Source organism: Agelaius phoeniceus, chromosome 1, assembly GCF_051311805.1.
Source record: "Agelaius phoeniceus isolate bAgePho1 chromosome 1, bAgePho1.hap1, whole genome shotgun sequence".
Classification (NCBI taxonomy): domain Eukaryota; kingdom Metazoa; phylum Chordata; class Aves; order Passeriformes; family Icteridae; genus Agelaius; species Agelaius phoeniceus.
The window spans coordinates 113,877,575-113,903,877 of record NC_135265.1 but is presented as its reverse complement, the minus strand read 5'-3'; the positions used below and the strand labels follow the sequence as shown (position 1 = coordinate 113,903,877).

The window sequence follows — 26,303 nt, the reverse complement described above, 5'->3', positions numbered from 1 at the left end:
GTTTCTGTAGGAGGCCATAGCAGAGTCAGATAGTGTCATTTCCACACTAGAAAGTAAAAAAAAATGCCAGTACTGGAATTGCATCTTAGGATGTGTACTCACACAGATACTTTAAGAAATAATCTGGAATGTAAACACAATTTGTGATAGTGAACCACACAGGGCATTCATATTCTTTACCTGAGGGGTTTTTTTAACATTTATCTAAATTCTGATGACCAAAGTCGGTGAAACAGTGTACAAAATCAGCTATCAGTACAAAATAAATCTGAAAAATGCTCTTGAATCAAGATCTGCTGAAAAATCCAGGTAGGAAGTGTGAATTTTAGACAGTCAAAGAGACTTTAAACAAAGCTAAAAGGACACACTGAGGTTCTGAAGGCAAGTTAAGATCCTGTCTAATTAGTATTTTAATTCTAGTTGAGTATACTTACTTTCTGCACTGAATGTATATTCTGCTGTGGAAAGTGAATGTCCACAGAGTGACCTGCTTGGAAATAGTATTTCTATTAAAGTTGTTATGGATTTTTATCTGAGTGAAACTACCTTAATGAAGCCTTTGTCTGTAAGAATTCAGAGATTTTAAAACCTGTAATTCTTCCTTGTGCTAAACCAGGAACCCTGCAAGATGCGAGCAAGTAAGATATCAATGAAACAGGATTATGAGAAGTTGATGTTTGCATGATTTTGTGAACATATATTGGAGGAAAACCAGATAATTTTTCAAATTAGTAACTCCTTCTTAAAAAAATTATTTTGCCTTTATTTACTTTAAAAAGAGCCTCAAAAAAGCCTGTAGTATGATCTACTCATAGGAAAAATTAGGATCACACTGGAGAGAGGAGAAGAGAGAGAAAGGAAGCATGGAAGAAATGTGAGCTGCTATCATTTTCCTCTTGAATAGGTATTTCTTTTTGCAATCTGTGTTCCTATCTGTGACGTGTAAACTACTGAAAATGTGGGGCCGCCTTAGGAGCATGCATGTGCAATCTTGATTTTTGTATTAGAAAAATAAATATTTCTTACAGCATTCGAAGGCTGGTTGTGCTGTGTAGAGCCTCATGTTACTCTGACAAGGCTTCCATGTCAAACTGGGGAAATTATATTGTCCCAAATTTTCTCCAACAAGACATAACAGTAGATTATCTGGCTGCCACCACTCATCAGGCTGCAGCTGTTACCCTGATCTGCTTGCCTGAACCAGCTCCCTGCATCTCTGCTGAAGTCAGATGGGATGCAGACCATGCTTGAAAGCAGGTTGGATTAGCAATAATAAGGAGGCAGACTGTGAAGCCAGTAAAGAGTCAGACATGACTGGTGGTGCAAATCCAGGCTCACCCAGACTTTTGTTTGGTGCTTTGGTCCAAGGGCTAGTGGGGTTTATCCATCACAGCATTAAAAATAAAAGAGTACATTGATGGTCATGACCTTAACATTATCCCTTTGATTTAATGTTGACCTTGTAATTTTGCACCGAAAGGATGAGGTGCTGCTAAAACATGTCAAGAATTGAGAATGTGGGGAGTACAAACAGGAATGCTGTGGCAATGTGTAGAAGCAGTGTATTGCTGAAGACTCTCTCTACTTCAAAAGGTTTCGTAATTCTGCAGCTGTATACAAATGATCCATTTTGTTAATCTGAATTCCTAGGGTCATTAAAATTTTTTTCTCTCCTCTCTGAAGTAGTTTATTACTTTGAGAGAAAAAAATCAGTTTAAAGCCAGGTAAGGGAGGAAAGCTGACAAAAACATAAATTAGAGGAAGAACTTAATTTAAAAAGTGTCAAAAAGGATAGATAGTCTTAGTTCAATAATAAAGGCTGGTTCAAGAGCCTTCTATCTTAAAATAAAGCATTCGAGCACTCTATTACCTGTATACAACCAATCTTTGATTTCCAATCTAAGCCTATTTTTGCTTCTTATGTGATTAGCATACAAATGTAACCAAAAAAAAATGTGGCTACTCTGATGACACCTAGGATGGGTTTTTGACTTTCATGTCAGTGTTAGTGAGAGATTCTGTATAATTCTGAAGGTAAGTGTTTAATTAAAACCTCTTGTTTTTCTTGAATCTAAATATCATCACTACTGAGTCAAGTTATGTCTACACTTCCTGGAATATTTCATGCTGTGCCTTGTGCTGCTTTATGGAGATGACAAAGAATTTATTTCTTTTTTAGGGATTTGACATTTTCTGAGCTACTATACTGTGTTTCTGAATGTGAATACCTATTGAAGTCACACAAGGAACTGTACTTGGAGAATAGAAACACTATCCAGAGTTGCATAAGCAACTCTTGTTTTCCCTAGGAATTAATGCTTGCTGGAGTTCTCCCTGATAGGAAATCCCTTAGGATAGTCCCTGTGAGCTACAGTCATTAGGGTACTCTTATTTCAAAATATTATATGCAAGTATAATCAAAGCAAGATGCTACAAACTTGAGGAGAGTGCTGCACTTTACATTATTTTCTTATAAATATTTTGCTTCTTCTTGTATTATAGACCAAGCCTCAATTTTTCTCCCAAGCCAAATATCAACAGCAACCTGTACAATGAGTTATTATAACTTCTGTGCCAAGACAGATCTTGGGTGACTCTGTTGGAGCCAGTTGATTTTCCTTGAATATATATTGATTTCCAGTGATGTTACACGGTAAAGTCATCATATTCAGAATAAGAGATGTAATCCTATTTGTAATTCCCCAACTTGGTGTAAAGGGACCACTAACAAAATAAACAAATAAACAAAACCAGTGAGTGCAAATAGTCAGAACTGTGAATTCCTTCCTACTGATCCATGCCATCAGCTTGCTATTTTAGTGGCACCAATTGTAAGAGGAGACGTGTGTAATTACATCTCTGTGGTTTCCTTTGACTTTTTGCTGAGACTGGGAACAAAGATGCCTGTTATGATGGTGAGATTTGTGAAGTCTGTCATACTTTGTTTCCACTGGCCTAAGACAATAAGTATATTTCACATAGTTCATGCATTGAGATTATTTCTTTCTTAGTGCTGAGAGCAGTGAGGTCTGAGGAGTTTGCAAATAACTCTAATCTTCAAATCTCTCTCTCTCAAAAAAAAAATCAAACCTAAAATTAAAGTTGCTGGCTATTTGGTTATTTAATTATCTTTATAGCAACAGCTGCATCATTTGCAAACACTCAAATCTGATTAAAATTAAAGATACTGAATTTACTAGCCAAATATTTCAGTCTAATGATCACTGAAATGGCAGTTAGCCAAAATATTTAACAATTTAATTTCTGGTAGTGCATACTGCTTGAGTTCCTTAATATTCACTGTCTCATTATTATTTAATTTGTGATGAGTTTCAGAAGTTCTTTGTAGCTAAGTTGCAACACCATGAAGCTGGTTACTCTGCATTTTTTCTCATAAAGTAAATCGTCTCCTGGGGGATGATAATTGACTGCTTGGGTTGGTCTCTGAGGATGTTAAAGGTCTTCTAGGTTCTTCAGAAGTGCCATTTTTATCTGTAACTTTTGGTCTTCTAAGACAAGCTGAGTGTCCAAATGGACCTGCACTCTTAAGTTGCTCAGCTGCAGTGAGGTGACAGCTCTCTTGAGGGAATGCTGAACACACTCTTCTGAAATACACCTTTTGGTAGGGAGGGACTTGCTCTCTTTGTCTCTAAACCATCTCAGTAGGAAATATAACTGAGAATGTGATTGACTACACATTCTGCTACAAATGCCTAGGTCAAAGTAGCTGCAAAGGTTCCACCTAAGTTTTATTTAAGTGGCTGTATTATTGCTACTGTCTGCCTTTGTTTTGCTTCATCATTTTTTTTGGCACAGTTTTGCTCTTTCTCTTGCTTTGACTCCCTCTTATTTACTCAAGTCAGGAAACTTGTTATTTTTCTGAACGTTATACAGACATTCACTGACATTATAAGTGTTCTCAGAAAGACACAAATAGGTGTTATCAATATAGAAGTCTAAATAATGAATATTGACCTACCTGATTTCTCTCTTCAATCCTCTTTTTCCATTATATCATGCAGTATTTAATTTCTCACATAGTTGCATTTTCAGATATTGTGACTTTTAACACCATTACTTTCTTCCATTTGTGCTGTGGTGAACTGTGGTAGTTGTTCAGAGGAGCTGATGCTGACAGATGCACAAACATAAGGAAATATTCTGTATTTTCAATGGCAGTATTGCAAATATATATGTGGTTTCCAATGTGGCTGAGATGTGCTTGTGCCTCGGAAGCACTTCATTGCATGTAATGAAAGTAAGATCTTGCAGGAGTATCAGATTCTGGCATGATATTTATTGTCTGGCTGCAGGATGCTTACCTGGACTTCCCTCTATGTATGTCCAATTCTCTTTTCATTGTTCTTATATTTTAAAAGTCTGTGTAACTTGTTTATGTGAGGAGGAAGAAAAAGAAATTGAAAGAAAAGTAAAGAGAACATATAAAGCCAGGAGGAGAAAGAAATTTTTCAGTGTGGATATTTTTTTGCTTTATTTCTTCATTGTTTTTTGTTTGTTTGTTTGTTTGTTTCATTTCCTAAGATTTCCGTTATGGTGGTAAATGTTACCACTTTCCTGGCAATTTGTTTGAAATGGATGGAAAATAGTTGATTTACAGTGTACTTGAGTGATGACAGTACTCTTGCTCTGCTCTAATCTTAGTCAGTTTACAGTGAGATTTATGCTTACACTTTGCAATTGCACTAGTTGTTTTTTGGGGCTGGGAAGAAATGTTTGCCTCCCTGATGAACTTGTAGATGAATCTCCACTTATCTGTAAGGTTTAGCTGTGTAAATGATGACGTTAGGTTCAGAATACTGGGTGACAATGACTAGCAGAGATACTTGATCCTCTCTATATTGCTTTATTTAAAAAACAAAACAAAACCAAAAAAACAACCAACAAAACAAAACAAAAAAAACCCCAAAAACCAAAACAATGGAAAAATATACAAAAATCCATAGCAAACCTTTCCTGCAGCACCAGCTCATGGGGCATTAGCTGGTACAGCAGCTACGTAGCTGTGTATTTCATGCCTTCCACCCAACCATACCAACCTGCAGAACTAACTCAGAAATTCCTCTCTCTCCAGTATCTTATAAAACTAGTCCATAAGTCCAATATGCTATGAGAAGACTGGTAAAAGAAACACAGTCTTGGAGGGTACAGATGACAGCTGGGTGGCTTGCACAGGTGCTTTACTAAATTTATGGCTTCAGTAAGCCACATTCCTGGCATCTAAAGGTGCTGCATGGTCAGGCTTCCTGTTGTTCCTATCTTGTAGGAATCTGTGTTGTTTGTGGAAACACCACCTCTTTTTACTGCACAGTAGCCTCAAATTTATACTAATTCAAAACTAAAAACAAACATGTTCAGGTTCTTGGTAATTAAATATTTTAAGAAGAATAAGATCCTACTTTAAGTCTGAATAGTTAAATTTTGTACTGAATGCATAGTTAATTATAGCAATTTCTACATTTGCAGTAAACAAAGAAGTCTGTAAATGTAATAACCCACTGCATGAATACAATACTACCATGAATAGAAGGTAGAGCAGAAAAGAGGGTTAATAAGGCAGACATTATAATAAGTATATTTTTATGTGTAAATCAAAAGATCTAAAATGTAAAATATTACCATGCATGAGAATTGGCAGTAGAAACAACAGAGCTTTAATCTAAAGTACACTAATGCAGCTCAAGTATAATCAGGGTTGAATAAATATTCATCACCTGTATTATACTGTACTCTGAAGAGGAAGATACAGAAAAAAGTACAGGTCTATATTAAAATTCAGTTTTTGGCTTTGCAAGCTTGTTCAAGTCATTAATTTATGTGCAGCTTTATAGCTAAGGGCTCACTGGTGTTGATGCTCAGAGTATGTGCAGTTCTGTAAAGTCAAAATGTGTCACTGAAGTGGCCAGTTTTGCATGAATTCTGTTTGAAAAGGGAAGGTGTGGGGGGAAATCCAATTCCATCAGAACAAAAAAGGTTAAAACATTAACTTCAAGCTGATTTTTCTTGTTGACATTTGGTGTTGTGCCTTAATACAAAATAACACAGTTGCTACTGAATAATCAAAAAAATGTATTTAAGGTTTTTGTTGTATTAGCCTTTGCTTTGGTTTGGAAAAGAGCTATGCTTAGAGTCTTAAGTTTGTTTACATATTTTGCAGTCCTATTCAGATTAAAATAAATATACATCTGACCCTTCAAGGACGAAACTGCACTCGTTCCCAAGTCCTGAGAAACAATTTCTGTTATTTTTAATATTTTACAACAACATTGCCCTTTTCTTAATTCTAGTTTCCTGCTGTGGTTCCAGTATCCTGTTTCTGCTAAGAGCAGATATCTTGCACCTTTTGAGTTTGCTTTCTGCTCAGGAGCTGAGAACAGAGACAATAAATTGAAGTGGTTGAAGAGAATCAGACAAAGACCCTTTACAAAATTCACCTAGAGCTGTGCCCTGGAAAGTCTTTCTTGTTAACACTCAGGCTAATAATAATTAGAAAAAAAGTTCAGAGAGAAGATCTGAGTGCTGCTCATCTAGGGTGAAGTTACTGACAGCTTTCCAAGCCCCTACCAAGGCTCTACTGAAAGCACATTGCATCTTCCAAGGACTGGTGTTTTCTCCTAGACAAAGACGTTGGGAACTTGACATTTCCAATACACTGAGATTCCTGACGAAAGGGATTTATTCATCACCCTGCAATGGTTAAGTGAACTTCAAGATTGCATTAATCACCAGTTGCAGATGGTTTCCACAGTTTTACAGTTTACTTCCAACCACTTTGCTTTCATGCATTCCAGGCAGATAATTTTTTAAGGTGTAAAGCAACATCAACAACTGCTAAAGTTATTCACAATTAATCATTGATTTCACTCACTGGTGAAAGATCTCCTCACAGGAACCCTTGAGGAAGCTGAAGTGAGATGCCTTCTAAGAATATTGTTTCTTTCAAGTATTCCATTCTTCTGAGCCTCAGTTAATTATACCCATGTTACTACATTGCCCTAACTCAAAGGTAGCTAATGGTACTTAGTTATTCACTCAACTATGAATAAAGCTCATAGCTTCACCTTAAGTAAAAGTAATTAGCTCAGAAACAAGTAATTTCCAGCTAAGGAGGTAAAAATCCTGTGAAAATAATTGATGATAGGACTAGGAGAAGAAAACAGTTCATCTAGTTCTTGGTCCTGTACCTAAAATGAGATTATTCTTCCTTCTGTGCTTTGAAATGTCATTCAATTCATCAAGTTAAATATACAGTGGATTAATGATACCAGTGTGTTCTAGCCAAATTATTTCCCTTTTGAGATTCTGTCATTGTAAATGACAATATTATTTCAGTAAGCTTTCATATTCTTTGTAACAATAACAAAAATTTTGGACAATATTACAGATATTAATCAGATCCTTTTAATGTAGATCTGATTTGCAAATTGTTTGTTTCCTTTCTTCTGTACTAGATGAATATGTTATTGAGGAATAAATGTTTCCATTATTCAATTAGCTGTATAGATAGTCAAATAATGTTTAATTTTGTGACCTATTCTCATTTTTCCATCAATTGATACTAAAATACTCACAAGTAATTATTTTCATTATTCAACCAGCTTTTTAAATGATCAAATAATATTATTTAGTTAAATTCAATTATTATCAGCAAATGAAGAGTATTAGAGTATTGTTTTTCATTATTTCCTTCAATGCACTTGCCTATGCCATGACCCTGTTTTGAGATGTTTCTTGTAAAAGTAAAATCTTTTGTAAACTCACATGTATCACTAATATAACCTCAGACTGAGGAGTAAACCTGAGGGACTGGAAGGGAAGTACTGGAGATCTCACTTCTCCACTCTTGGTAGGGTGGTTGACCACTTCCTTTCAACTGTGCTTCTGTCAGTAGTTTATGTGATTTTTTTTTTTCTACCATATGAGGAACCATAGACTACTATTTCAATAAACACAATATTTATATTTTAGTGATTTTAATGTTGTTAGTTGAAATTCATTGTTCAGCCTGGAGGCAGATTTGTTTGCAAGTTACAGGTTTCTTTCCAAGCCAGTTTTGGATTTTTACACCACTTATTTTTATTTGGTATATTTTAAATTCAGTCTAATATGGTGCTCAAAAACCACTGGTATAAACATGAAGGAATGTTAGTGTAGGCACAAGAACACTGCAGTGCACTTGACAGATGGAAAAAGTTTACAGTGATTGTATCATTGCCCTATGTGGAGAACAACACTGTTCATGGATTAATGTTCATTTTATTACAGTCATATCTTAGCATCAATCTGTGTGTAGAACTCTCTGTGAAGTTGTTGTGATCTGTGTGCATCAATCAAGGGTAGTATGTGACATTTAGGACCGTATTTTCAAATGTCGGCTCTTGGCATCTGGAAATCCTCTGTCTTATGTGTCCAAAATATTTATTTATACATGCAAGTATTGTTGGTTACAGAATGCTTTTGTCAGTGAGACGGTGAACCTGAAGTGTTTGAAAAATCCACTGATTTAGATTTATCTAAATTAATCTAAAATTGAGTTAAATTAATCTAAAATTGAGTTAAATTCAGCCATAGGCTTAAACCAGGTGGACTCAATCAAGCCAGTCCCACAAAATTTCCATTCACAATGGCATTAATGTAATTTTCACCTGCCTGTATGACAATACAATCCCCTTGCCATGTAGCTCAGGATGATATCTATTAATTTAATTATTAAATCTGTTAAATGTGGGTCTATATAAACCCAGACAGCAGTACTACAGTTCTGAACAAAGACTTTGGGCCTTATGGAGGCCTATGTTAACAATTATTTCAAAAGAGTTTTGCATGATTTGAGAACCTGCATTGTTTACATGTAAGCAACTTCTGTTTATCACCATTTCAGAGATCTCAAACCTCAGATAACAGAAATAAAAATGTGGTCTCTGAAAAAAGTCAGGGATAATCTCTACTTTTAGCATACAGTCAAATGGAGAAATAGTTTTGTCCACACTTGCTCAGTATGACCTCTACATTTTGTGAAATCAGCAATGACATAGGATTGTATTCTTCTAAATTGATATTATTAGAAAAGTCCTCTAACTGTTGAGATTTGAGAGGAATAATTTACCGTCAATATAATTTCCTGTGTCTCCCTTTGTGATGCTCTAATGAAGTTATTATAGTTTGGCCCTTCAGCCTATGACAGATTGAATTTTCCATGACTTGATGATGTGACAAAGTCATTGCTCAAAGGCAAATATACTTTGTAACTGATAAACTAATGCAAATTAAATTTATACTTCAAGTAAAGTTTTTTAAAAAGGCATCCAATTTTATTTTTAAGCTCAAATTAAAATCCAAGCACTATCATAATTTAGCAGTCTCAAGAAAGCAATAAGTACTTATTGTGATACAATCTGTGATGTGAAAAGAAGTATTACTACAGGATTAGGAAAGTTTCAGAACTTTAATCTTTTATTTTCCATATTGTTCAGCTATGATGATGGCCAGTGTCCTTTTAAAAAACTTTAGCTGTATCATAGGCTGATTTAGGACAGAATGAAGAACTGGATGCAAAAGTAATTTTCACTTGTCATGTTCATGCAAAGAATATGTGAATTATTACTCCCAACAACAAAAGCTTTACCCAGATTGTCAATTCACTTATTTCATTGCCTTTAGGCCAGAACTCTGGACAAGGGTTTGGTGCTGTCACATATCCTTTTCCATCTCATTTAAGTGATCTGGCCTCTGTTTTGGGAATGCATTTTTATTGTGCTGTTAAGCCCAGTGTCCCTCACATGAATATTTCATATCTCTACTAAGTGCTTTCACTGAATATATTAGATCCTAGGTTTTTTTGTTGAGTTTTTTTTTATGCCTGTTGCCACAAATAAGGTGGTAAGTATGCCCTAAATATACAAGAATAATCCTTTATGTGATGGGAATTTTCAGATGCCAATAATAGCTACTTTGTCAGGTTCTGGATAGACTATTGAAAATATTTAAACATAATCTGTCCGTCATACTACGTAAGCATTTTTCTATTTATATCTGCTTTACCAGTCCACAACAAACATAATGAGCAATAAATGAAGCAGTGGCCAAAAGACACGTTTATGACTCATGCAGATGCCAAGGGACCATCCTAATATGGGCACTGCTTGGCATTTCTGCTAGCAACAGACCAGAGTGTAACTCTTATTTGACAGTAGTTTTTAAGTTTACAGTCAAAGCCCCCAGACCTCACTCATCTTAATGTAAATTAGTGTTAAAGTTACAACTGATGTATTCTGCTTAATATGAGAGACATCAAGGGCAGGAAACCCTAGCAGTTTAAACCAATATTTTGCATCCAAAACAGAGTACAAACAAGAACAAAATTGGTCCTGTACTGTGGTAAAATGACAACATGGAAGTGTGCCCATTTGATATTGGTCTTCAGACAGACCTAAACTAAATTAACACTGGAATTTAGCTTCACCTATTTTCTAAGAAATAAGCTTGGCTGTGGTAATGGCAAAGATTTATAACCTCATTTCAGCCATTCTTGTGATGATCAGAATATTTCCCAACAATGAATCTCCTGGTAGTTTATGCAGATTGCATCTACAGAGCTGAAAATGTATGTGCACTTCCCATGAGTGATTTTGAGATATAGAAGGAAATGGAGCAAAGAATGAGTTAATAAAAGGACAAGAAGGATACCTCTAACATCATGTTAGAGAGCTATGATCCATGTTTTGGGCCTATGTAGAAACCTCATTCCATAGTATTGTAACCTAAGGTTTAAAAATAATGTCCTAGGGGACTTTCAACCCTTCTGTTTCTCCCACTTGCACACTGGAGTTATGAGCCAAATGTACCAGGGCTCCAGGAGATGTTCTTGGGGCTGTCTGGCTGTGGAGCACCTGACAGATGAACTTTCTATCTTTTTTTGTACATAAACTTTCTATCTGGTAAAACATTTCTTATTTGCTAAGCATGGTTATGTGTCCTTTTGCTGTGGAAACAGGGCCCCTTTTCATCTTCAGAAGGTGCTGCAGGAGCCACTTCACTGTAGTTTAAAATCATGGTAAAATAATTTTTCCCTGCAAAATGCAAGCTGTACATGCAAGGCTTAGAAGTGTTACAATTATCTTACCCTCTGAAACAGCCTGTTTCCTGGCTACACAGGAGAAAGCCATGCTAACATTCCGAGTCCTTCTCCATTGGTGTAGAACAACTTCAGAAGTCAGCTATGTTGTAATACTTCTGTCTGACAGATAAAGTGCTTTTCATAAAGTCCACTTCTGCTGATACAAACTGCTTGGTTGATTCCCTATACTTCCAATGAGACCAATCTCCTTTATTCCACGTGAAAAACTCCTTCATCAAGAAGTTTACGTGGAGCTGTATTGTAGGATGCAACTTTTGTTAGACAGGGAGTGAAGGAAGCAGTGTTATTACCCAAAGAAGAGGAGCCCACATATTTACCACCATGCAGGTTTGGCATTATTGACATCTCTGCTTCAGACTGGAGTCTTGCCACCAGTTTACACTTTTAGTGTAGTGAAGCATGCTGAGTTCAATGGAAGCTTTTTGCATTAAAACCTGAGTGCTGTGTCTCAAGCTCTAGGTGCCGATTTGTTGACTTTTCAGAAATAAACATGTTAAAAACCCTTCTTAAGGATTAGAAGAGGCTCCACATCACCAAATGAATTTTTTATCTATATATTTTATTTTGTATTTATTTTTAAATCATCTCCATATTAACATCTGATTATCAGCCGCTTGTTTAAGAGAGCATATCAGGTTGTCTGGCTGGAGATAACAAAGCATGTTTTCCATAGAGGCTTCCAGACTAGAGGCTACACAGATGTGCCTGAGTTAAAAGGATCTCACTGTGTACTTTGAGAAGTGTAGATGGTTTCTGTATTTAGAGAAAACTCATCTGAAGCATCATAAAATAAAATGTACGGAAAATATAATATTCCATAATTAAGATTTCTAATGAATTGCCTTGTTAATCCATACAGTGTATGCATGTTGCAAAATTTTCCTGGCTTAATTAGTGCACTTGCTGATTATGTTTATTTCCTGATGTACACACTGATTAAGCATTGTCCATACACTGAGGCTTGAAGCGGGATCAGTCTACAAAATAGTACCTAGTCATTTAACTGGAGACTCAGAATGCAAATAGATCAACTTATGTAAAATTAAATTAGTTGTAATAGAACCCATTTTGACTGAGCAGCTGGTGACACATTATAAACAGAATTCTCTTGTTATGTGAAATAAAGGGCTTCTGCTAACAGATGCTTATATACTTTTAAACCACAAAAAAAATATTGTACTATGTTTAAGGTCTAAAGTTAATGAAAGAAGATAAATTCTGAGCTTTTTAGGTAACACTTCTGCGCTGGATCTCAGCATTCCTATGTGAATACTGTATAAGGTCAGGTAGCCCTTTGCAAGGCTTCATGTAGGAAGCTAAAGGTGAGTAATCACTAAATCATAAGTTTCACAGCACATTAAACCTGCTCTCTTTAACAAGCAGCGTCTCCCAGCTGATTTTTGAAATACAGTGTTAAGATTTGGTACTGTCCATTAAATCATAATTATTTTGTTCTTTTAATAGAAATTACTATTTTTTGTTTGACTTTTTTTTTTTGGAACACAATTTCAGACTTGTTACAACACTCAACCTAGCCATTACAAAGCAGTTGTGTGCTGTTCCTAATCAACATTTCACAACGAACTGCAATTTTTTCCTAGGAATGTTGTCAGACATCCTGAAATGTGTAAAGCCCCTGTGACAGGAATTTTTCTTGGTGACAGAATGTTTAGTGTTCTGTATGAATGAGTCTGGTATGTTTAAACTCCTGGATGTACTGTTTATTTATGGTAAATTTCACCCTTCAAGAAACAGAACAAAATAACTTCAACAGAAATAAGTAATTAAGCAAGTGAGTAATTTGCTTTAGACCTTTAAAACATTAAAGGTCTAAATTTGTATTTTATGGGTGTAGTATATTTAACTCTGATCATAGATTTAAGATAACTTTTTGTGAAGAAGGCATTATACTTACAGACTCCTTGATTTTTGTTCTGTGTTTGACAGTGCTTACCCTAGAAAAATTTCTCTCCTTAACTGACATATAGAAGCATGCAAATTAAGGCATATGGATGCTTTAAAATATTGTAAAATTAGCCATATCTTTAGTAAGTTAATTAGGAAAACAATCAAATGCTTCATTTTTTTTCTATTCGTGGCAAATTTGTGGTTGCATTTTGGTTTTTAGTCAGTGGCATCTACTAAGTTGAATTAAAAATATTGGTTGATCCATTCACACTCTGGTAGTTATTCTGGCTTTACAAAGTTTTAATTTAATATCAATGTATTCTATGGAGTTAGAGGTCCAGAGAGTTTATACCCCAGTATTTTAATTTATTTTTATTTAAAATAGATTAAAACAGATTAAAATATATATGTGAGCTGAACCTAGATGAGTGAAGACAGATGAAAGTCACAGCAGTTCAAATATCTACTTCTTACTATCATTTGAAAAAAAGGGGAAAAAATTTGACTCAAAGGATAGCATTTGTATTCTTAATGCAAGAATTGCATTTATTTTCTCAATGCAACATTAAACTATGAAGACATGGATTTTCAATTAGCAAGAAACTTGTACTACATTTGCCACTTCTTTTTGACAACATGGAAGATATACTAGCTTCATATTTAATAAAATCATCTAAATGTACATTTCTTCAATTGCCTATTTTGTGTATTTTGTTTGAAATTTTAAAGTATTTTAAACTTTTTTCTTTGTCTTAATTTTTTTATTTAAGGGACTTAAATCTTTATTGTTATCATGTGGATCACTCTTTCTGTGGGAAAATGGGAATTCAGTGTGGTACAAACACAATCAAACATTGATATTATAATATATACATAAAATTATGGTTTAGATACGTTATAAAAACTACTGAAACACTTAGAACTGATTTTAAAACAAAGTTATAATGTTTTCCATGTATGGTTTGGTGTCTTATGACTAGCCTTTCCCATGTTTATTCACATGTCTATTCCATACATGGACTTGAAGAAGAAAAAAGTCTTCCTGATTCTTCAAGACCTGATCATTCTCTTTTTTTTTTTTTGCACTTAGAGTACTTAAACCAGAAAGGAAGGGATATTGGATATTCTTGGATACTTAAAAAAGGCATGGTTCCAGTTTTCTCTGCTAGTAATGCAATAACACCCTTTTCAAGTGTGAAATGCCACACTTTTGTGTTCCGAATAAGACTTTTGAAAAACAATACTGCTGTTTTCATTAATATTTGGAAAGGACAATTTTAACATTAAAACCAACTCTTTAGAGTATTCTAGGGAAAGAATACACAAAAAAAATATGTATTATATACTTAGGCAGTAATTTTAGGAGACATTTTGTAAATGTCAAATGTGAATTTTGTCTTTAAATACAGTCCTTTATTCCATCATTTCAATTAATAAATGTGTGTGAGAATTAAATTTTCAAACTAATTTCCTCCATAGTCACTTAGGATTTTAATACTGCAGAAAAGAATTTAAATGCATGAATCTTTTAGCAACCCTCACTGGTACATTATAGTTCTGTTCCAGAGTTTCCAAACTATGCCTTTTTTACAAGTGAAGTTTTTTTGCCTGCTGTTTCCAAAAAGGCAAGAGCCTTTCTACCCAAGAGTTGTGCTATTAAGTGTGGTAGGCCCTTAATCTGCAGGCAAAGCTCTTTAAGTTGGAAGGATGTTCTCACCTGTCATTGTTATGAAAACATTTAAAAGTGTTAGGTTCAATAATCATAGACATAACACAAAATCTAGCTCCATGGCTTTTTGCAGAGATAGAAGCAATGGAGCAATAGATGTGAATGGACTTAAATCTACACCAAAGTTTTGGAGACCAGACCATATATCTGAATTTATATGCAAATAAATCTTTCCTCCGAGGATGTCCATTTCACCATGTCTCATCCCCTCTGTATTCCCTTGAAGACACTGAAAAAAACCCACACCAATATGAATTATGATTATTTGAAAACAATCCCAATTTAAATTTGCATAATCGCATTCTTTTACTTGCTCTTTGTTGTTTGTCAGCAGCCTTTAGTGGTGATAAAACATCCAGATGACTGAAAAACATTTACTGCTAGTCAAACCTTTGTGCAATAGAAGCTGAGTCTAATAATATCATACCTGGGCAACTGGTTATTATGGTCACAGTTTACATTCCTGACACTGTCTCTGTGGTCTCACCCATTTTATGCCCAGAAAAAAGAAAAACAGCCAGCATGCATTCCAGACTGAAATTTAAACAGCCAAAAATCATTCTTCCATTAAGCAAGAAGACAATACAAAGCAAGCAAACTAAATCCAAATATGTTTAAATTTCTGCTTTAGCCTGCATGGCCTTTTCGTATGATCCATACAAATAAAAACAAAACCAAGCCACCCCCAAACACTCCCCAAAAAAGAACACAAAAACCCCAAAAACCATTAACCCCAAATTAATTTGGGATCGCAGCTCTGAAAAAGTGCAAAGCTTCGTAATTTTCCCTATTTCTAATACATATCAACTGCAAAATGCCAGTGTGCTAGGATCAGAATTAAAACCACATGAAGTGAAATATCAAACTTTATGCTCAGAAAAAACTAAGAAAGTTCCCGAGATACAACCTTCATTTAAAGAAGCAAAATTACAAGAAGTCATGCAGAGCAGTATTCTCCTCCCCTCCTTGGAAATGTGCAGCTCTTTATTATGGAAAGGCAGTAGCCCCTCTATGGTTAGGGTTGCAATCAACTTCCATTATAAAGCCCTATTTTAGCCCCCTGTAACTTTGGCTTGAAAAAATTGGAATACAAATTGCCATATTTTCTCCAAAAGCAAAGAAGAATAGCTGAGGATTTTTTTGTTTATTTAGTGGGGTAGACGAGTGTGATGATTAGGTTTTATTTTAAGCTTTTTTTTTTTTTTTAATTGAGGACAAATTGTTTAACTGTAAAAAAGTTTAATCGAGTAAGGAAAAAAATAACACATTTAAATTTTTAGGTTTTTTTGAAGTTTTTTTACACTTGCTGTCATATCTGTCCTTATTAGTTGAAATTATTTTCAAATAATTTAGTAGAAAAAACATTGGCTTTTCTCTAGTAGGAGGGATGGGCCTAATTTTTCTGCTGCTGCTGACAGTAATAATATTTTGCTGGTGACTTGTATGGACATAGGAGAAGGCAATCTGATCAGTATTTTCTAAAGCAAGTCATGTTTGGGAGTGTGGTGTATCTCTCACAGAGGAGCATAATTCATGTGTTGATCTACCTGGAGTTTTTGAGCAAGTGATAAGTTTCTGGGGCTCTCTGCATATTCTTGGTTGACATTTCCAACACAGAGGGAATGACTGGGCTTTAAATTGAAAGACTGCTTTTAGAAATGCCAGAAGAAAACATATACTTATTTACTGAGGGCTAGTGACTAATGACACAGTGGTTTACACTAGCCACTCCCAGCATTCAGCCTTATTTATCACGCTTGGCTCATTTCCTAGGATTAGGTCCAGAATAGCCTCTGGCCATGTAGGCTGCTCAACAAAGTGTGTAAGAAAAGAAAGCAGGTCTAGTCCATGGAAACACAGTTCCCCCTTTTTTCAGATGGTTGTTATCCCTTTCTGGATTTAAGCTTTTTAAATACTTCATGATTAAAGACCAGGCATTCTTGTAGATCTCATTGATTCACAGAGGAAAAAGAAAAGACAAAAAACCCTCTGATGGCTTTCCTTTACTTTTATGCAAACTGTTTAGAAAAAGTTTATAGTACTATTTCCATTCTATTAAAATTGTCTCTTCAGTGTTAGAAAGATTTTTTGCCCTGAAGGTTTAATTAAATTATGCCTAAAATTTACATATTTATAAGTTTATATGAAGTACATATTTGTATATAGATACTTGAAAGCAGAGATTAATTTACATATGCCTATTTATAGTGGTTGGGACAGCCAAAGTTTGCACACACTGTGTTATAATATTAAGTGTTGTAATTGTTTATTGCATTAAAATGGTATTTTAAAATCCTAACGAGGTGCATAAAATGTAAATTTAAATGCAGTTGTGGTCATATACTCAAAATATTGCATGCACAGATTTTGGATCCTTTTCTTGCAATGTTTAAGATTTCCTTGTGAGATTACTTGTGTCTTGTGGTGTAAATTTCTGAATACATTCCAATAAAGTTATTCAAAGTTCAGCAACATTATTGTAATGTTATTAGAAAAAAAAACAATAATATAAATTTAGAAATTTTAACAGTGCAATCTGACAAGGTTTTAAAAATATAATGGAATTCTCTGAACTAGGAAGATGGTTCTAGTGAAGATTGGTTTTAGTAGGATATATCTATAAAATAGATCCTAAAAATGTAGAAGCAGAAGGAAAATCCTGTGCCAAAATCCTGGCGAGTTAAAGAAGGAAAAGGATGCCAATATTTTCTGTCTTTATATCCACAAAAGATATGTTTAAAAATACTTCTTTCAACTGGCTCCTTTCATCGTGATAATTAATGTTGAGACCCCTTTGAATTTTGGTTCACCGTGTAGAATTTTTATACCCCAGGAACACTAAGATCACTGTTTCTACAGTGTCATTAGGGTTTTCTTTGGAGAATAAGGATGTTCTTTGCACAAGCAGAAAGGAGAAAGGAAAATGATGTGCAGGATTTCCCTGGAGGAAGCAGCTGTCAAGGATCAGGTAAGACATTGCTGGCAATAGGTGTTGAATTTTTGTGTATGTAGCTGAGACAGGAGCAGAAAAGGTTGCCTTGGCACTCTCCCGAGGCATGGCGATCAACTACAAAATTCTGAAGAACCACAGCTGGAAGCCTAGGGAAATATGAGGACAGGAGCTTAGACTGCAAGACAGATGGGTGTTTACCTGTTGAATTCCCTAATCTGGAAAACTGTGGAATGTGAGCAACAAAAACACAGCAAGCAGACACGCTTGCCTGCAGACAAGTCCAAATCAGAGAAAGAATGCTTCCCAAAGAGAAATTGGAATGCTCCCAGTTGCCATAGGTAGGCTTTAATAAAATACACATAATGGAAAATGTGAAGGGAACTGAGGGTAAGATGCAGTTGTTTGAGATCAGGATATTTACACAACTGTGTTGAGCTTTGTACTTCTCAGGACTATTTAGATTAGGTGAGCTTCACGTTAACATTTTCAGGGCTCATTTGCTCTGGTAGAAATAATTATATTCCCAGAGTCTGATGCCACAGATACTCATGATGAAGTTTTTTGAGGTTAACAGTAGAAGTTAAAGGTATCTCACCCCTACTTCTTACAAAATTAATGACAGTGTGTGAAAGGTACGAATGGCACATACAGTCACAAATCCTTAAAATAGGCACCAAACACATCAATAATTTAGATGTCAAAAGCTCTCTAAAATAAGGTTTACATAAATATAATAATTTTGCTTTCTGAGTCAGGACTAAAAATTACTAATTTATTACAAGATCCAACAGTGTGACTCAAAATAATTTTTCCAGCTGATCAGCTATCTAAAATGCAAATGAAAATCTGATAGTATCTAGGACAGAAAGTTACTACAATAGCAATATGATTATTGTTTTTTTATTTATGCATTTAATAATGCAATGATCAGGAGAAAGATTTGTTTGAGAGCTTTTTTAATTAGCAGCAAGAGCTGAGAAAATTTGTTACTATTTAGCCTTATTATGGGAGTTTTTGAAAGGCTTAATCCGTACTTGACATCACCTACACCTAATTTTCAGTGAATATTAAATAACTGTTTTCAGTTACTTATTAAGGCTATATATTAAAGTAAATAAGACTGCAAAAAAGACAATTTTTTCCCCCTGGTTTTAGATCTGCCTGAATTTCATAAAACTGCAACTCTAACCAGCAATATTCTAATCTCGCTTTCAGTGAGGTACAATCCCAACAATAAGCCCCATTAAGAAAACTTTTTTACATTCTTTGCTTGGAAGTTTTCCACAGTCCTTTGAGCATTTTTGTAGAAAGCCTAAGAGAACTGGGTGCATGCCTGCACTAGGAGACTTCAAGAAAACTCACCTGAAACGTCTGTTTTCAGCATTCTGCGGTATAATTTATTGGCAGGAAAGGAGTACTTCAAAATTTGCTGGCTTTCTCTAGGGCAATGTTGAGCAAACATTTAAGAAAGAAATTGGCTAGAGAGAAGATGAAATCTCTCTGTTATTTCGGTGAATAGAATATTTCACAGAAAATATTGAAAACCTCTACGTTCCTATGAGCCAATATATAATTTTAACTGGATAATTTTTTCCCTGTTAATATTAGTTCAGGTATCTTTTTTCCTTCCTCCTTTCTGTTCCTCTGAATGGAAACTTTGAAGTAATATGTTGTACAAACACAGTTAGTGCATTTTCTAAATGTCATTTCAAAGTTGAATGCTTAATGATTTGTAGTTTTTCTGCTATGTATATATCTGCCAGCTTTCCTTAGCATAAGCTGGCTAAAATAACTCACTCCAGGTTGATTTATTATTTTTATTCAACCAGGTGCTTCATGGGTTTGGCAACTTTGGCAATGTTATTGTCTATAATGACTCTGCACTTGGTGCTTGATGATGTCAATGCATGCAATGAATTTACTGGCACCAGCAGAGAATATTTCATTCCCTTATCTCTTTGTGAAGCAGCAAGCTTCATCTCCCATATTGCTTGTTTTTCAATACGTCTCATGTAATCTCTCTGATTTCTTTGATATGTCTCCCTTTCAAGAGTGTTTAGTTATGATTCTGCTGAGCTAATGGCTGTTCACAGAAGTAGAAATACATTTGTTATGTTGAAGTTTCTTTATGATTATTGTCACTCTCTATTTTTTTGTCTCATGATGTCTCTTAGACATCTCTGTTTTGTTTGGGAGGTAGTATAAACAAGTTTTTCTCTTTTAAGTAGATCTGGAATGTTATTTGGTAAGATGTGGGGATACAGAGAGTACATCTATTTCTGCAGAGTGCATCTATTTCTACATCTATTTCTACCTTTTTTCACTGCATTAATGTCTCCTTCATAACTGGAAGATAAACTAAATTCAGGTGAAAACACTGAATTTTTTAGTACAATATTCATGGTACTTATTTAAAGTTCTGTGCAGTTTTTGAAATTTTCCCTGTATTTGAATAGCAGTCTGAACTATTGTACAGGCTACAAGGAAATTTTCTTTGTCAGTCTGGTTTATCTGATGTATTACCACCATTCATTTATAATTTTATGTACGGTTTTTGAGGAGTATTTTATTTATCAGTTGAAGGTTATGAACTCGTGTACCTGACCATGAATGCACAATTTCTTATCACAACAAGTCTGAATAGTAACTACTGCATATTGCAATGCACATTTGTTTCATTTGTGTTTCTGCAACAAGCCATCACTCTCTATTATATTTCACTTTTGCCTAGCAGTTTGAGGGATAATTTAGCTTTTTTTCCTTTTCCTCATTGGTCTTAATTAGTCTTAAACTTGCAAGTTTAGAACCTCCTATCACTTAGAAGATTAAAACAGTATGACTGTTGCAACCTAAAGTTTTGCTAAGTTTTAAGCACTTACATCCTAAGTACATTTTTTTAAATGGATGCTAAATACAATCCAATCTGCCAGTTTCCCATTACTTATGGGACTGCAAACCATGCAAAATGTAAAGTTGTGTTAAATCTGAACTTTAATTAAGATTAATTTAATGACAAAAATTCTTTCTTTCTTACTTAGGTGTCTCAGTGGAATGTAACAAACACTTTTCAAATCCTTTTTAGTATGTAGTTTTCAATATCAATGGCACTCCCACTTCAACTATATAGATATCATAAAGGGAAAAGTAATCTGTATGTACAAATGTTACTCATCCTCCCAGTTGCATGTTCCTCCCATGTTCAAGAGGATCTGAATATCTCTGCTAAGTGAGCTGTATCTTTAAGGTAAATGAGGTGCTTATACTTGACCCTGGAGAAAATAAAGACAGTGACCTAAATGCCAATCCCTATGATCAATTAAGGCCATGCACAGCAGATCACAAAAAAAGGGTGAAAAAAAAAGACTAGAAAAAAAGCTCCATCTGGTTCAGAAGACAGTGGCCAGTCCCATAAATAACACAAGCTGTCAGGAAAGCATCATTCCTGAAGTACTCTCTGAATTGGCTTTCTGTCCAACTACTGCTCCACCACAAGGAGCTTCAGAGTTATGCATAGGCTTGGACCAAACCTATCTCTTCACCTCACTTCAGTGCCTCATTCATGAGTTATTTCAAATTAGCAAGGTGGAGAATGAAATGTACAGAAGTAAAGAACACGGACATATACAATTCTAGAATCCAATTGCACATGTGCACACACATGTAAATACAAACAGACAAAAAGCCAATATACACATAAAAAAATTAAAATCCAGGTTTTCATTTCAGCTGAGCTTTTCTGAAACAGGAAAACAAAACTTAACTTCAACACTATGTTTGGAAAATGTAATTGTACAATTGTAAGGTAAATAAATAAATAAATAAATGTTCTTGAAGTTTATAACATTGGTGCACAATAGAAGTTTATGACACTGATGCCTGTCTTGTTTTATTTAGTTGGAAGACAGGTTCCATAAAAAATGAAAATGCTAACAGAGAACGTGAGCAGTGCTGAGGTGGTGTTGAGCCCTGACACAGCTGGAGAAGAATCCACAGTCCCAGCACTGCCTCTGTAGCTTTCTATCACTCACTTCAAGAAAGCTTCTGGTATCTCAATTTTCCTTCAGATGCCACTCAGTGGTGTCTCCTCCCTGGTTTTAAATTTAAGGCTCAGGGTATGTAGGCTACTAGGAAAGCATTGAAAATTACTTTCAACAATCTTACCAGTTTGGAGGAATTATCTCATGTAAGGGGTAGAAAGTTTCCTTGATTCAATTCTGCACTAAATCTCTAGCATGTGATGGAGCCACTCCTTTCCCAGAATGTTTTATCAGTTTTACTTAAACATCCTACCCCCTACTGCAGAGGGAGACAAAGGATTCTCCATTTTTATAACATCTTTCCTGGGGAATAGGACAAAAGAAAAATATTTCTTTAAGTATATTTTCTTAGTTAAATATGCAGTATATAGCTGAACTGTATTTCTGAGAAATCAAATGGCTACTCTCAGACCCAAAATATTAAAGTATGTGAAAGTTGTGGCATGAACAGGGTGAAGAGACACTGAGGAGATTTCACTTGCTCAGGGGTAAAATGGAGCTCAGTACTCCTGCCTGTTAATCTCTTGATCACAAATAGCAAACTGCTACATTTACTTCTTCTTCCTGGTTTGCATTCAGAATAGAACACACAGAAAACTCACTTTGAAACATTTTCTTAAAAGTCCATGATCAATCTCTAGGGAGAAATTCACAGCCCAAGAGAGCCTTGTGCTGGGGTTTGATTGTGACAGATAGCAATGGAATACGGTACTCAGTGCTCCGAACTAAGAGACCATTATGTGTGCAACTCACAGTGAGACCATGGCAGAATAAAGCTTCCCCCAGCCCCACCCAGAAGTGTGGCTGCCTTTGTAATTTTAATTGGTCTGTGTTTGTGGAGTGGGGCCTCTATTTACTTATGGCTTGGGGCTTGTGTTTACCAAGCCTGGTGGAGGCCAAGTGTCATATCACTGAAGCTTAGTTCCTGCAAGCTCTCCTGCTATATCTTGAGGCACTTTTCTTTTCAGTATCTGCGCCTGTCTAATTCACGAGCTTCTGTGAAACAAGCACAGGAGGGTACAAGGCCTACAGGGAGGAATTACACCTAATTACTCAAATAATTGCTAGGCTGTTGCCTTCTTAGTCACTGAAAATAATTTCCAGGTCCCTGGCTTTTATAGATAGTCTTCTAGAGGCAGGAGGACACAGCCCCCTTTTTAACTCAGCCCATTCACTCACAAAATCAGAACACTCGAGCCTGCAAAATTAATAAGCACCACTTCCATTACATATATTTTAGGTTGTTGTTGCCGTGGCGATAAAGTCAGGGACATTGAATCTCCTCTGTTGAGCCATTGTTATCATCCCTGGCCATCTGCTGCAGAGGAGTGATATTCCATCTCATTTGCATGATGACTGATATATGGGAGGTTTGGAAGGACATATGCCACAGCAATCATGTGATGAAAATTAAAGTGAAAGTTTTGGGCCCAGAGCCGAAAAAAATCTGTGTATGCGCATGAGGCTGTTGATGTGCAAATGTGAATCATATTGAGAAGGTTTGAATAGGGAGGTGTGACGTAAAGAGGGGACACAAACGCAGGTGCTTATCTCTAGGCAGTCAAAGGCGCTGGATGTCATATCATGGGAACTACCTTTCAAAGACACAGCTTTAGTGCACAGTTCAGCACACAAGGGAGGAGAAACATATAAGTTTTGGAAACAAAAATAAAGTAAGTTTAACAACTTTTTCACACTATGAACCCATTGATGTTTAAGCAACTTGTGCTGTTAGTAACTTTCTGTCTTTTTTTTTTGTTTATTTGTGCTCTAAGCTTGCAAAAAAGCAAAAAATCCTGTCCATTTATTGATGTTAAAATCTTGAGAGATTTGTGTTAAGAAGTTTGAGGGGTTTTAATTAATGTTTAAAATGCTCTCTGCAAACTTTTCTGTTTTTTTTTTTTTTAATGTCACTAATGCTGTTTCTTCCACAATGTATGCTTGGTCATTATCTTAAATGCTATTTTGGGCCTCAATTAAAAAATAGCTACTTGTAACTGCTTTGAGACAGCTTTCTGAATAAAATGTCATGGTGTAATTGCATTTATACTGCCTCAGTAAAGCCTTTGTTCATATACATTTTACAATTGTGCAAATTTGCAGCTCTAGCTATTTGATTTGAGGAAATGATCACAAGGACTCTTTTTCTCTCATTTTGAAAAGTTACTGAACTTAAATACTGGCTTTTTAAAAAAGAGATTAAAAAATGAGATGGGAGAGGGAGAGTGGGACCAGTGTATTTGTAGGAACTGTTCGATAGATGCAAGTTCATTTGCAGTTCTGTATTACAGACCAGAAAGCTTTCTCAGGATGCTTTAGAACCCTTTAAAATCATGTGTAATGCTTTTGAAATGAAAATTGTTGATCAATATGCTTATTAACTTTACTCAAAGGGAAAAGAATCTTTCAAAGCATGGCATTTCTGTCCTTTAAATTATTTGGGATTCAGGGAGTGAATTGAGAGCTTCTGATTAAAAAAGCGAGTACTGTACTTCAGAATGAATGTATGTGTCAGGAAAATCTTTAGAAAGTTAAATGACAGTAATATCAGGCAAGGTTGAAGAATGAAATGGACCTTCTGGGACCACGTTTTGCAGGAGGATAATTTTTATGAAATAGCATTTGATGCTAGAGAAAGTCTGTTTAACACTCTGATCAGCAATAGCTCTCTCTCTCTCTGACTTTCTTTTGTCTTTAACAAAGCACTTAGTTCAGATGTTTGTCTTCCTTCATATGTAAATAGCAAGACAATCTTGTGCAAGGTGCTGTGAATTTTTCATTTAAGAGATTATAAAAGCACAAATCCCAGGTTTTATCCCTAAACTGTAAAACTGTATGGGGTGAACTTTGTTCGTTAAGGATCTTTGTGGGATTCAAAACGACCATTTACTACCTCTTTTGTCAATTAAATTAGTTAAGTTAATTGCATGGATGTGTCTTCTTTGGTTTGGCTGTGCAGTGGTTTTGTAATTCTTAAGGAAAATTACAGCATTTGTGATGAAAGCTTTCTCTGAGACAATAATATATTTCTGCTCTAAGGTGACTAACTAATAATACAGATTTGGAATCAGGAATTTCTAAAAATAGGCTTTGCCTCTTAACTTCCCAGTTTGGAGCATTTTATTGTTAGTTGTAAATATCATCTTTGTGTTATAGTACTTTCATGCCTGCAGGCTAAGATTACCAGTCTTCCTTTTTTTTCCTTCTCCTTCTAAATATTCAATTACTCAATGGCAATTATTATTATATGGCCTTCTTGGCTTACTGCATTTTTAGATTAGTATAGATTTCTTGTGCCAAATTAGCGGAAATCACTGTTATATACAACAAGGGATCACTTTTTTTTTTAAGTTTTATTTACTTTGTTGAATAACAGGAAGACTTTGACATCATGATGCTTTATTCTTAAGACTTTTAATATAATATGTCTTTGAAAGCTGAGCGGGAGAGTGTGCCTTTTTTGTTTTGCTTTTTCTCTTGTAGGTTTCTAATAGAAATTCTGGCTTAATTATAACTTAATTTTTTCAGAGATCTATGAATAGCGATCTTTGTGAATGAAATTGCAGTTCAAGCCCCCTGATCTCTGATTCTCGTGACAGAGGTGTTTAGCAGAGGTGAGAAAACTGAAAACGAAAGAAGAGGAGCTGTCCAGGGTACTGCAGCTGACTAGTATTTCCTGTTACTGCACCGAAAAACATCTTTACTGAAGTGTTTACAAAACTGCCATCGTTTGTTACTTTTTATTTTCCCCCTCAGAAATAGAAAAAAAACACCCACCTTACAATGAAGTCAACTATAAAAAAGATGCACATGAAAAACTTAACTCAGGAGCATGTCATCTTTCTGTGAATAGCAAATACACCCTCACATCACAGTAACTTTCAAAAATTGCTTAGTAAGATTAAATTTTTATGCAAAGTTTTTTGTCAAAGTTGCAGACAATAAACTTTACCAGTCTAAATTAATCTATGAGTACAACACAAATGGTTTCTATGGTAGTGCTGTAATGTAAACAAAACAAAGGAAAAAAAAAAACCAAACCATGCAGATCCCAATCTTGCATTACTTGATTGCTTTTGAAATGAATTCTTGTCCTTATGTGACCTGAAATGTGTGGTTATAAAGCTATAGAAATCCAAACGATCATATTTGTTTGATATGAAATGAAAAAAAAATAGTTAAATTGAAAGTTTAACATCATGAAATTCAAAATCCCAAGCGGTATATAAACATTAAAAGAAACTTTGGACTGCTAATCCTAGGAAATGAGTTTTATGGATTGAATTCAACAAGGCTTCAGAAATGGTTCCATCTGCTGCCTAGCAGCTGGTGAAAGGATAAATTTAATTCATTAATTCATTTGGAAAAAAGGATCCAAATAGTAAAGAGTTCATTGCTCATAATGCACATAGGTGAAAATCAAAACTGAAATTAGGTCCAGTTGATCATCTTTGATAGTGAGAAAGATTTTCTTTGTAATTGTTATAATTATCTTGATCAGTCAGTTGACAGTATATTGAC

The 26,303-nt window shown here is 35.1% G+C and overlaps 1 protein-coding gene across 5 annotated transcripts in view; it reads left to right on the top strand.

The window, feature by feature from the left end:
• Positions 1 to 26,303, top strand: part of ST18 (ST18 C2H2C-type zinc finger transcription factor) — a 168,931-nt gene that overhangs the window by 44,805 nt on the left and 97,823 nt on the right. For 3 of the 5 annotated variants that reach the window (XM_054633878.2, XM_077185519.1, XM_077185503.1), the window contains exon 1: positions 23,256 to 23,455. The exons of the other annotated variants lie outside the window; for them this stretch is intronic. The gene's annotated coding sequence lies outside the window, so the exon portion shown is untranslated. Of the gene's footprint in view, positions 1 to 23,255; positions 23,456 to 26,303 lie in introns of those variants that run through there. 5 annotated transcript variants of the gene reach the window in all.